This window comes from Betta splendens, chromosome 6 (assembly GCF_900634795.4).
Source record: "Betta splendens chromosome 6, fBetSpl5.4, whole genome shotgun sequence".
NCBI lineage: Eukaryota > Metazoa > Chordata > Actinopteri > Anabantiformes > Osphronemidae > Betta > Betta splendens.
The window spans coordinates 9,985,989-9,999,961 of NC_040886.2; the positions used below are offsets into that span (position 1 = coordinate 9,985,989).

The 13,973-nt window shown below is 36.5% G+C and overlaps 1 protein-coding gene across 9 annotated transcripts in view; it reads left to right on the forward strand.

Annotated features, from left to right (window-relative positions):
- Positions 1 to 209: 209 nt before the first annotated feature.
- Positions 210 to 13,973, forward strand: part of shank3a (SH3 and multiple ankyrin repeat domains 3a) — a 116,742-nt gene continuing 102,978 nt past the window's right edge. For 3 of the 9 annotated variants that reach the window (XR_005897851.2, XM_041071340.2, XM_041071341.2), the window contains exon 1: positions 979 to 2,092. The gene's annotated coding sequence lies outside the window, so the exon portion shown is untranslated. Of the gene's footprint in view, positions 312 to 978; positions 2,093 to 13,973 lie in introns of those variants that run through there. The other 6 variants (XM_041071337.2, XM_041071338.2, XM_041071339.2 and 3 more) reach the window with 4 other exon arrangements.

Genomic DNA, 13,973 nt, shown 5'->3' on the forward strand with positions numbered 1-13,973 from the left:
AATTGTCTTTCACGGATCCACAGGTTTATATCCATTATCCTAAAGTAGAATATAGAAAAATCCTCTCAGCCGTTTCAGCGCAATCTGGTCATTTTGTATTGTATTCAGTCTGTACTGTATGGTCTCATTTTCAAAATAAGAGTATGCCGTGTCTTGCGCAGCTAGAATGGATACGTGAAAGTGACCTATGATGCCTTTATTTTGGAGAGGTCACGTGATTGGTCAGCTTCGGGGGCTCGCGTGCTGTTTGAGGAGTTTTGATCGGTTTCGGTTATAGTCCATAGTTCGCTGCTTCTGCTGCACATTTTCAGGTAAAATTATGGTTTGTTTGCCACTATCTTAGTCTGGCTTTTTGTCTACGTTTCACCTACATGTTTATATTTTTTTATTTGTTCGCAACTTGTAGGTAAATAATGGTATTAAGATAACACTAGCTTTTATAAGGAAACGTTAATTGACTTTATTACACTTGTCGATTAGCAAGGACAAAGGTCAGTTAGCTAACTCACCAAATCCGTAAACGACTCAATACAACTAAAAAGGTGTTTCGAAGTGTTTACATCCAAGTTTGTTAACATTGTGCTTTTGTCTTTGGATTGTTCTAACCACCACCATTAGTTTCTTAGGTCTAGTACTGTACATTAGTAACCGCAGTATTTACATTAGCTTTAGCTCTGTAGTAAATTAAGTAAATCGATATATCAGGCAATGTTAAACGTCTTTAACCTGTCATAATAGTATGTGAGCAGTCAATAACCTAAATTCAACCGGTTTAGTTAATAATAAATAATAAGATACTGCAACCAAATAGATAAGATAAGATTTTTTAGATGCCTAATGATGACGTGAAAAATTATTTGGTGGATGTAGTCCCATAAATTACATGACACAAAGCTAAATCATCATCACAGAATCACTAGAAATTTCATCAAATGCTGAATTTTTTGATTTTTCATCAAATATGTTCTGTTCTGTGCCGCTTGTGTTTTCCAAAACCGGTGATTAGGCGTTTTCTACAATGTAGGTAGTAAGTCTTTTCATTTATGTCTCATAAAGTGGATCAGTGGTGTGCTCTGTGTTTCTCAGTTCTACCCTGTATTTGATCTCTCATTTGGCATTCCCTCTGTGTGCAGCCCTTGTTATCGTATTCCTATGGAGTGCACTGGCATTTGACATGCACACACCAAGGACTCTGGCACTATTGCAGATCAAGTGCCTTTCGCAATACTATTCTTTTTGTCTGTGTCATTGTGGCTCTTTCATTTTATCTGTCCTGTCTTCTTTAAAGGTTTAATGCAGGTGAATGGTATGGGAAGGAGAGAGTGTGTTGTTATTTACTAAAGCTTTTTTTTTATTTGACTTGTATCACTGTTTGTTGCAGCTAGACTAATGTGTATTTGTGTGCAGGGCTGATGATGACAGTAATGTGAATCAGATGGACAGACCCTGTAAAAGAAGAAACACCAAATGCATAATAGCAGCAATTCACGTTTAGAATTTTGGCTGCCCAAATCCCATACATAAGATTTTTTATTTTTACATATTTTTAAATATTTCTGCCATGTATACATTAATATGATTTTTCCCTCATTACTCACTGATGAGATTAGCATTCTGTAACCAATTTGGAACATCTCTGAGTCACTGCTGTTCACTTGGCAAATTAATAACCTGCAAATTTATTTTGTAAGAACGAAAAGATTATTGTTGTCTATTGTTGTCTGCGATTTTCATGTATAAACCATTAAATCAAATGTGTTAAATATCTCCACTTGAAAACAAGTAATAACAATTATTTTTCCATGGGTCGCATTAGCACAGTGAATTGCCTTTGTAGTGGGGACAGAATTGGTAAATCAACAGTATTAGCCATTAAGGTGTTATTTATAGACTGTGGCGTGCATTGGGATGAGGCCAGATGGACAACTGTGATCCTATTACCTCTGTTACTTTTCTCAGTGTGTCTCCCTCTAGATCCTGCATTCCCACAGATGATACACATGGACAGCTTTGGGTTTTCTGTTCATTAACTCGGCAGACCTCTGAGTTCCTTGCCTATCCATTCAGAAAGCAAGAGTGATCACAGTTCATGGTACGTGTCTTCATGTTAGTCTTTTGTCTTTGTGTGTTGCCTTGTTGTTTTCTTATTGTAATTTGTCTCAAATATATGTTTACAATCATATGTATTAATGATATAATTTAGAAATGTAAACACCTGTTGAGGAAATCTTTTGTTTAAAAACAAGTTAGAGACAGCCTTCTAAAATATAAAATGCATTAGTATAAAAGAATTGTATATGAAACAACTGAAAGATAATTTAAGTCTTTACTAACTTTACTAAGAGGTTTCAGGTAAAAAATATTTTTACGGTTTGGAGTTCCTAAGATATTTATACTTGAATCGAGCAATAGGTCTCTCGCACATGTCTACTCTTGCAGACTTCATGTAGGGGCATGAGAGAGCTTTGAAGTATGTACCCTCCTTATGATAAATCATAAATCAAAAATAAAAACAATAAAAGTAATTCAATCAGACACACAAGATTGTTTAAAAGCATGACTGTGCAGATAAGCGATCATTTGGATTCATGCTTCATTAACAGTCACCATAAACTGCCATAAACTAGTTGAATGTATTAATTTGAGTTTAAGAGCTTAATCTGCTGCATAGTGTCTTAAATTAATCTGGTGCATCACCCAATTTCTAAAGCTTCCAAAAAATACTAAAAAATATGACTACACAATGATTTAATTACACTTGATTTATCAGCTGAGATTAAATGTTAATGTAGCTGAAATTGTTTCAGGTTCTTTTTAATTGATCCCAGTAGCCACTTAACAGCTGCTGTATTTTCTCTGTTCATGAATTGACAGACTGCAGTAGTGAGGTACTGTAAGGAAGTGTTGCCCATTGCTATGCATGCTTTGCTTTAGCAATTACTTAAAACCTATATATTTACATATGTGACAGCAATAATTATTCAATAGATACATGCTGATTCTGAATTTACTTTGAACTAGTGATTTTAATATTTAAGGTGAAGAATTTGGGTAGTTTTAGGAACTCACAGCCAAACACATGCAGATCAGTTGTAGTTTTAGAATACATGCTTATTGAGATGCCATATAATGTACCTCATTCCAAGACAGATGAGCATGAGGCATGATGGGTCATTAAGATAAGTCAGTGTCATTTAGTTCCCGAGAATGCATTTTACAGATGTAAAGCATATTTGGAATGTAGTAACTAACATGGTAATAACATAGATATGGCCTGTCATAGCCTCTCTCTTTTTCCTAAGTCAACAGTATGAATGTTTGTTTTTACACTTTAGCCGTTTTATAACAAGCACTTTTTAATTAAATGAATTTCTAATTATTAAGTTAGATTTTCATAATTTCCAAAAAAAACTTTCTCGGGCTGTTCTGCGCTGATAACACAGAACAGGACTTTTCACCTTGATGGAAAATATCGTCATGGTGTATTATCATAAGATCTTGTGGCACAAGATCAATGTAATTCTGCAAATCATCAGATGGAGCCCATAGGTTTAAACGGATCATAAAGGACTAAAATATCCACTCTCCTGAGGCAAAATGTAAGCCAGTGCTCACCATACTTGCCATCACTTCTTTTATTTTTTTTAGCTTCCAACAATGAACTGACATTTACGTTTGGCATTAATGGCAATTACTTAATTCAAAGCATGTGAGAGATTCTGAGGTGATAGAAAATAAAACTAATAAATATAAAATATGGTGTCGTAAAGGACCATGGACACTCTGAGAATAAACTGACTGAAGAGGAAATGGACTGTTAGCTTTCACAGTGCTTATTTTTTATTCATAATTGGATTATTGTATAAAAAAATAGGCATTGAACTTTAGTTTGCACACTTGTCTCTTTTGTGTATGCCTACTTTAATCATTTATATTAGTCATTATCACTTAGATCATTCTAATTAAATCATTATGCAGTTTAGAAATAATATGGATGGCCTTTTCTGTCTTGCTTGGTTTGCCATTTCTGGCTGCTTTCCACAGACTCACGATCCCTTTTTGTGTCCGTCCAGCTGGTTTCAAAGTAATGTGCTGAGGTTTGATGTTAAATAGCCATTTCTTTTTTCATGCTGGTGTAAAATCACCATCTGTCTCACTGTCTGCTCTGATTTGAGTGGTTTCTCTGCCAGACCAACTTGCAGATGCATGCCTAGAGGTCTCACTTCATTCTGTAGCTTGCACAGTTTTACATACTGTATAGGATGCATATACAATATTTGTAGCATACATGTTTTTCTTCAGAATCAATTCTGAAAAATTAGATAATTTCATTAAGCAACATACTGTACTGTATTGACAGTTTGTCACAGGCTTTGTTTTTTGCATAGTGGTTACACTTTATGATCATTGCACCTACTACACTACAGTACTGTACATCTTCTCATTAGCTATTGTGAGCCCCAAATGCATTTAGTAGCTTTTCATGTGCCAGCTGCATTGGTATCTGTATATGAATATAACTGTTAGTGGGTTAATTGTGGATTATCATGGTCATCCTTGTGTTGAAGGTTGGCTTAAATCCACATACCTTCTTTTGTTTACACGAAAAGGTGACATGAAACAAGTAAACACAGTATCAAATGCCTTTGCATACTGTTCCCATAGCAACCTTTGACCAAGTGATTAACATATTTGTTAAATGTGGAAAGTGAGGCGTTTACAGTGGTTAATTGACTCAGTTCAAGATGGATGTTCCACACACTTCTCTTTCCTTCTCTCTCAGTCTCTCTCTTCCTCTCTCCGTTGTATCTCTACCTTCTTGTCATCCTCTGGGCTAAATTAATGAGAGATCAGTGAAAGGATGTTTACGAGATTAACAAATCTCAACACTTAGTGTTAAAGGGATGTTTTGTCCCAAAGGGGTTGAGGGATCACACCGACAGTACATCTTTTTACCACGTGGATACATTTTTGTAGCCGTTGTCCAATCACCAAGTTGTAAACAGTATACCTGAACATTACGAAATTATTTGTCCACTGGCAAAAAAAGGTTTGAGAAAAAGAGAAATATTTGGCAGTGGCTTCAGACTGAGACAGGAAATGACTGTACAGTATAAGCTGGTCAGGGCCAGCTGTGTCCTGGGATACTCACTGGACTTGGCTGAGGTGGTGGGTGAGAGTCAAGCTGACATCTGATATGGACAATACCTCTCACCTGCTGCATTAGGCAGATGAGGGTTTGTGTAGCACCCTCAGAGTCCCTCAGAGTCAGACACCCCCCATTGTACAGTAGGAGGAAGTGTATTATCTTTATTTATTTTGTATCCGTTATACTACAGTTTGTAATTGTGAATACACTTGTATGTACAGTATGTATGTATGCGCCGCATAAAGGGCTTTGTATGTTGTGTGATTAATTCAAACTACTGACTTTAATGCAAATACGTAATTATTTAGGTCTTTTTTCTTGCCAGTGTCACTATTAGTCACTATCAGTGTGTAAATAATTTCACTGTTGATATAATATTGGCTCTTACCTATATTTTTAATTTCTGGTCAGTTGTGTACATTATTCTGAATCTTATTATTAATCGTATTATCTTATTATTAATTCTTTTGCTCAAGGAAGCATGTAATAATAAAGTAATATACTCTTTTTAAGACCTTATCTTTATCGCATTATATTGGGCAAACATGGCCAGTTTTTTGAAAATACTCGCTTGATTCATTCTCCTGCTGTTTTATTTTCTTTGTTTCTCATCTCTGATTCTTTGCTTACTCTGTCTTTGTTTATTTCTACAACTAAGCCTACAAAGGCTTAGATGTTATTCAACTAAAGTACATTCTGATAGAAAACCTGCCACTTCAATCTGGGACAGTTTTTGGGTTACTTTTTTTTTAGCTTTTATAATAATACACATAGGTATACAGTTGATTTTTCGATGTGTATACTGTAAAAAGCAAAGACAATACATAAAAAGTAAAATGTTTATTCCAAATTTTAGACAAGAATTAGATTTGGTCCATATTTTCACTCGGGAAGGTTGGGGGTGAGCACTTTCTTTGTAGCGATTATTTTAAAGGACCCTGAACATGAAGTGTATTAGCGCACCAATAAGTAATTTAGTAAAATGGATGAATGGAAAAAAATATTTTTAGCCTCTTATGTCCTCTTTTGTTTAAGAAAACTTAATTTTGCTTTTTTCTGTTTCCTCTTCCTCAAATCTCTAAGGAGATGACCCTGTACTAGAGGAGGTCCCTTATCCAGGGAAGACAATCTAACCTGCATACATTTTGATGTGTATAAGGTTATTCCCAAGACTAGCAGGGGCCACTTATTATTCATTTTGATCAACTTCTTAAGATAATAAGAGTTAGGACCAACTGTGAAACAGAAGCTCTTCACCTCTCATGGGTCTAGGTTTCCATAACAACACCTCAGACTTGCATAATAATTTTCCAAACAATATAAAGTGATCAAAGTGGCAAACAGATGGACCAAACGGTGTATATGGATAGGAGGTAACTGAGGAGGAACATGGTAGGCAGATGTTGTGTGAGAAACAGGGCCATTGGATAATAATTCTGACTGTGCTCCAAAAGAAAATACAATGCTTGGATCAAAATTGGAAACACAAACGCTCACCCATTGTGCTATAGGCTTGCTGGATACCAGTATAATGAACAACTTCCTTGTTAATTTCAGACAGCAAGCAATTGTAAAAATGGAACACATAATAAATGTACTGTACTGAAAAGGTTTGTGTGCACAGTATTACCAACTTGTTTTTGGTGGGTTATACATTTTATCCGTGTTTTGAGTACGCCAAATCTGTCATGTACTACCAGAGCTTTAAACCACTTCAATTTAATATTTGTCTATCAAAAAAGTGCATTTGTGCCTCCAAAGAGACAGTCATGTGTTAAACATGAAACTGCTTCAGTGGAACCATCCATACTGCTCCAGTCAGGGTTGCTGCCCTCATCCAACCTGTAATGAATGCAGAGAGATACACCTTGGTGTTATTGTTGCATTACACATTCGCTTTTTATCTGTAGTCTTACTTCTCTTTATTTACAGTAACTCACATTTGTGAGTGGGAGTGCTTTGTGAAGCAGTAAAATGCATTGGAATACAATAGCTCTCTATTTGCTGCTCCTGAGAAATTGTCTTCTTTCCTGGCCACTGGGTTGAAGGACTTTTTAAAAAGTGTTGCGTGTGGGCAAATGTACATGTTGTACATGTGCATGTACAAGTGCACAAGTCCCCCAAATCTCCAACTAAAGTCCAAAGGCTATTGACCTTACCCTTACTTTTTAATCTCAAGATATATTGGACCTCTTGATTATACTTAAAGAATTAGAATATGAGTGACCTACTCTATAGTAGTGTTAGCTATGCATTGAAATCACTCCACCTTCTTCACAAGACTTGTATTAGCAGGGATAAAAGAATTAAATACAGTTATACAGTAATCAGTTACCTTAAACAATGATGATGAGAGACTGGAACCAAACGGAGCCCGTCTCGAAGGCACTTCATGTCTAGTAATAGAATCAATTGCGACGTCATTACCAGTGGCGGCTTACTAAGAGCACCTTTTTAAAAAAATTTGTGAATTGTGACATTTACTGTAGGCGCCCTACAGTAACGGTAATATAATAATGAATACAGGTCTTAATAGCCAGGCTTTTTCTTAAGATATTACTATGTAAGTGTTTAACAATGCCTATACGTAATACCTTCCTTCCAGTATTTTGATGACGTCTTTGTTGTTGACTCTGATTCTCCTGTAGCTTTCGAGAGACAAATGGCAAATCAGTGAGTGTGCATTATGTAGTAGCGGTTACACACTGGCCCACCCTCTTTGACAGAACCACGCACTGCCTCTTTTGCCTACGTCACCTTTGTCTCTGAGGTGCATTTGATAATAAAGTTATTTTTAACCGTGCCTATTATTCCCAACATCATAAACTATCCACTGCCCTGGGCTCAATGCCAGTACTGTCATTGCAGTGTAATAGGCAATACATCAACAAGTATGTGGGTGTGTGAGTGACTTTGTATAAGTCAGTGTGTGATATCCCAGCATTTTGCGCCTGCATTCATGGTTTAGAACTTCGCTGCATGTTTTTATTAATGGATTTCAGCTCATGTGTGTGGAATGGTTAGAGACCTTACTCAATTTAAACAACATACACTACATTATTGCTTTTAATGTCTGCATGATGTTAAGAAGAAATAACATAATATTGTAATTGTAGTTCTAGACTTCTTGTCCTTTGAAGGAATCTTTGCACCAGTTGCCCTATGCTGTCATGTTTTATATGCTTCTCTCTACAGCTCAACTCCTAACGCTGTACTGTAATTACTGCACTTGGCAGAGTCACGACACATCCACAACAGAGGGGGCTGGGGATGGTGATGAGAAAAAGGAAAGTCAAAAATGTGGGTGGGGAAAGGTGTCACAAGGAAACCACAATTTCTTTTAGACATCCAGTGATGAAATATTCCAACACAATAAAAATAGGCCAAAAATAACTATAATAAAAACATAAATTCATTACTAATTATTGCAACAAAGAATCTTGAATTAGGATTTCCCTTGTAATGTGTAAGTAATGTGTAGCTGTTATGATTTTCTGTTTTCTCCTCGGCTCCTCTGTTCCATAACTCACAAGGATATGGACTGAAATACTGTTCCCTCACACCCTTTATCAATTTCTTTTATCAGTTAAGATGACAAAGAGGAATGATGAAAAAGGGAGCTACTGCAAGGACTAACTAATGCATCTGAGGAGATTCTCCCCACAATCCTGCAGTCCAGACATATCTAATGTTTTTTTTGTTTACACACATTTTTATTATCAGCAAAACCTGGGAAGTGCGCAGCTGTGTTTTTCTGTTACCTGTTAGCCACTTGAAACACTAACTCTATGGGTTTAGTTTTTTTACCTACAGTAAGGATACAGTATTTTGTATAGACTTGCATCATTGCTTGACTGATGCTACTGTATCGTTTGTTTATTATAATTATACTACTATACTACTACTACTACTACTACTACTACTACTACAAATAATTGTAATGTAACTACAGTAATCACTACTTTTGAACTAAAGTGTTTTGTAAATATGTTGGTGAAGCAAAAAAACACACAGTTGTGTGTCATTACTTATACAGGTATAACTGTTGGTGAATCAAGTACATACAGTATGTGGATGGTTGCTTAGCCTGTTTCGGTCCTTCCGAGTTGTACCTTAATCCTATTGAAAACAGGTTAATGATGCATACAAATTATGGATAGAAATGGAAAGTTTATATATTATACTTAACAAATGTTAGTTAACAATTTTTAAAAGTAGTAGTAGTAGTAAGCAGAGAAGTTTTAAAACAAAAAATCTAAAAAGAAAATAGCTGATCCAGCTTCAGACCATTTCATGGCCATGGGTTGAAAGGGTACTAAAATTAAACAAAGCCTGAGGTTTAAAATCTCTCTTTCATGCACTTTTTTGTGTTCCCTTTTTTGTTGGGGTTAGAAAAAAACATTTTTAAAAGAAAATGCAATCCTATCAAGATTGCATGTTTCTGTGAACATAGCTATGTTGCTTAGCAACACATTCATTATAGTATGTGGTCCTTCATATTTGCTCAGTCATTATATAAGTGCTCCCTTTTAACTTCCAAGACTAAACACACTGTGAGCCTATGGTGAAAACTGAAGTTATTTGGCTGTTATTTGTATTATATAGTGTTTGATGACTGTGTTTTTATTTTCATTTACTTATAGTATAATATACTTATACTTAAGTATAATAAGTATACTTGCGTGAATATTTTCAGTGATGTTTCTTTGACATGTGGTGCATATACCCAACATACCAGTCTGACACTTCTTAAAGATGCTGTACATCTTTGACCAGAGTATGTTTTATTCATGACTATTACTATAGTTAATAATCAGAACCTCTTAGAACTGAAGACTATTTAAGCTTATGAATAGAGGCTCACCTTGAGTTTGTTCCTTGTAATTTCTTTGTTAATTTTGCATCGTTAAGAGAGCATGGATTCAAATATGAAGTCGTTAGATTAATGCTTTTTAATCTTTTTTAATTCTACTATTTTAATGAGAAAAGTAATACTTTCAACATTTTTTCTTTCTCGGCATTTGTAAAATTCTTGGGCCTTCTTCATCTTAGACTGTAGATACTAGCATTATGTCTTTTGCAGTAAAGCAGGCTGCTTCACCTTTGATGTCATTGGTTCCCTTATGTTTGTCGCAAAACATGATGCTGAAGGAAATAGTCTGCATTTGCATACATTATATTGAGATCTGTGTTCAGTGCTGTGTGTCAAGCTGACATGGTACTCTATAGCCACTCTACTGTAGACCTGTGGAGGGGTCTACTGCACATCTCAGCCAATGATAACAGAGATGGGCATCAGAGGACCTGAAACCCAAACCCAGCGACCCTCAATCCCGTAATATACAGTTACACACCTATACCTTTGTCAGAGTTGTGTGGTTGATTGTAAAATTATTAGTTGGTATACTGCTTTAAAGAACCAAACACCATTTAATCAATGTAGATACTTTTACAACTGACTGTGGTTATAAAGCGAGAATATTTAAACAGAGAGCATAGTGAAACAGAATTTAATAGGCGCAAAAGAAAACGATTATCCCATCAAGCATTTCAACGTTGAATCATAGTCATAATCATGGTTGAATGACCATTGGTTTATGTGTTGATATTAAAAGGTGAATCAACATTGATGGGGCAATGTTATTTCAAATGCCTTTCTGTGTCCGTGTTGGATCGCTGGCCTCTAGAGTACAAAGACAATTGTCTGTCTACTGTATATGTGGCCCTGTCTTGGCCTGGTAACCTGTCCAGGGTTTTTCCCACCTCTCGCACAAATGATGTTTGATGTTTGTCAGATGTTTAATGTATGGATAGCTTAGATATTTCTTTAATATATATTAAGTACATGTAGTCAAAAATAGATTGTTTTGTTAATATGTACAAAGCCCTGTCAGAGTTTCTCGTGCTACCTTTAACATCTCATACTGTATGTATTTAATATTATTTATTACTTGAAAAGTAAGAAGGAAACCCATAAAATGCATTATTTATGTAGATAGATGTTATAGCTAGTGTTCTCGTTATTGTGGGCTATATGTACCTCAAAGTCACCTGATTCACATTTGTCACATGGTTGGAATTTCAAATTAATACGAGTGAAATCATTTGTCTTTTTTAATTAATGTCACACCTGTCATACTGTGCATACAGTAGCATAGAATTACCTTCATCCTCAGATGAATCAGTGTGCAATATAAACAAAAAGAAAATATGTTAACTTTAAAATGTTTCTCTCAGTGTTCCTCATTTGCACTTCTGTCTGCACAGGTGATGGATTGAAAAGCCATAGTGCGGGAGCTTGCCAAGAAGGGTCTCTCCCTGCCAACCCACTCACAACTAACATTGATACTATGATACATAGTGCCCTGCTGTGAGCCAAGGAATATCAGTGTACTTGTGACATATATCAGCTCTGTCTGTGAAACAACAGAAAAGCACGTCTGCTTGCTGTGTCAGCCTGTGTGAACAGGATAGACAGTAGCTTTGGGATGTGATGCAGCTACTGTAGAGCATTGATTCCAAAAGCTTTTAGTGCATACCTAATTTCCCATATGGAACCTATGAATGTGGCCCTTGGGCTCTGAATGGGCCAGGCCATGTTTTTTTACACTTAGTGACTAAATTTGTGTGAGCTGATTGAAAGTGCATATGTGCATGTCAGTTAGAGGGTAAGATCATAGTTGTGTATCACTTGACATATAATATGAAAACATTTCACACCTAAATAATAACCATATCAGAGCTCACAAAATAAGAGCCAACATTAATTTGCCAATGAATACACCACCAGGACAGCTTCAGTAGACATTAGCAATGATTATGCAAGTCTGTGGACTTCTACTAAAAAGACAGAACAGCATTTGTTTGTTGGAGAGTATGTGTCTAACATGTCTGTCTGAAATCTCAGAATCTCATAGTTTGTTAGAGTTGAAATCTGTGTAAGGCGAATGTCAAGTGAGTAACATGATTTTTATACTCCTCAAACAATTGAGGAAGCCCTTGTTTTCTGTGGATAGAGTTGGTGTTGTCCTTTATGTGATGACTAAAAGTGAAGGGGGGGGGGCATTCACTAGAACATCAAATAGTTGGATAAATTGTCTGTCGGAGTGTCTGTATCTAAAATGATTTGGTGTTGACTTGTCTGATGTCAAGTGTTAAGTCTGCTCCTTAAAAACAGACTGATGTGTAATTAGTCTGTGCAAACTACATTCTCCTTTTTCGTTCATTCATATTCTCGAGAATGGCAATAATGTTCTGTGTGTGTGTGTGTGTGTGTGTGTGTGTGTGTGTGTGTGTGTGTGTGTGTGTGTGTGTGTGTGTGTGTGTGTGTGTGTGTGAGAATAAATGTGTCCCCCAGTGACTTGAGTCTGTGAGTGGGCATGGCATTTGCTTTACCAGGTGTAGAGGAGCATGAAGCTGACTCTGATGTGAACAGTTATCGCATTTACTCCAGGCCACAGGCGATGTGACTGCTTTGTCAAAGCAGACTGTATGTAACGCTCTCCCTCCCACTTGCCCACCCTCTTTCTGGGGCTCCTCTACCATCTTTTTGTGTCGTCACTCTGCCACCCTCCTCTTTTCTTCAGCTTCAATTTTTTTGGCAGATGTCTTAGCCACATCCTCTCTAACCCACTCTACTTCATACTTCCTCAGCCAAGTGCTTGCTTTTATCTATCTCCCTCCCTGCCCCAGCCTCCTTTTTGCGGTGTGCATGTCTGAGAGGGAAGCAGGTAGAACTGGCTAGTGGCTTGCAGAGGATTTGACTTGGACTTATAAAGGTCTTGTGTATGGCTGTATGGCAAGGACTCGTAAAGCCTAGTGGATGTTTCAGATACACATATTCATCGCACTGGATCCATGCACACTGCTCTGTATGGTCATGAATTATTCACTTTGTTTTCACTGGGCTGGAGTGCAAGAGATTGGGCGAGAGGGGGTGGGGTGAAAGAGATCTGAACTGAAGAGAGTATAGGCAGTAGCTGTTAGCTGATGCATGGGAGCTAGCCTCCTTATAATTCTAGTCCACCCTCTTAATGTTCCCAATGAGTGGGAGAGTTAGAGCCTCTAGACTGCAGTGTTAACCTGTAGGTAAATAGCTCTCCTATGTTTTTAGGTTTGCTTCATTCTAGAGGCATGAAATGTGCCTAATTACAGCCATCAAGCACAGCTTGAACACAAGATGAATATTGTCACTACACAAAAAGGAAAATGAAATATTATCCACCTCTAGTAAACAAGTAACAGTTAAAGCCAAATTTAGATATTTTATTTAGCCCTTGAATCATTATATATGATTACATAGATTTTTAAATTAATCACATTCACTAATAGTTTCTGAGAACGATTACTTAACATAGTTCAACATAAACAATCCAGAAAAAATTCTGTCTTTATCCAAACAGTAAATCAGAATTCATTTTTGACTAATTAGGAACATACTACATACTGTAGTTTATCTCAACCTGAGACATTTTAACTGAAACTGTGAAAACCTTAAAATTGCACTGGTTAGGGTTGGATAAAAATATCTACAGCTTTACCCCCTATTGTTTGTTTCTTGAGATTTCCGTTTGCCATCTGTCCAACCAGATAACTACACCCTGGATCTTTTCAAGTGCTTTTGCCCACACAGTTTATTTGTGTGTGATGCAAGTAGAATGAAATCTCTCTTTTCCCCACTATCTACGAGAACCATTGTTCGTTATTGGCAAGCCATCCTAGGTCCCTATACATAGCCCCCTACCTTTATGCTTTTAATTGTCTGATATGTTGTTCCTAATTGGTTTATGTACTGAAGCTATCAGACCACACATCTAGAGCAGGG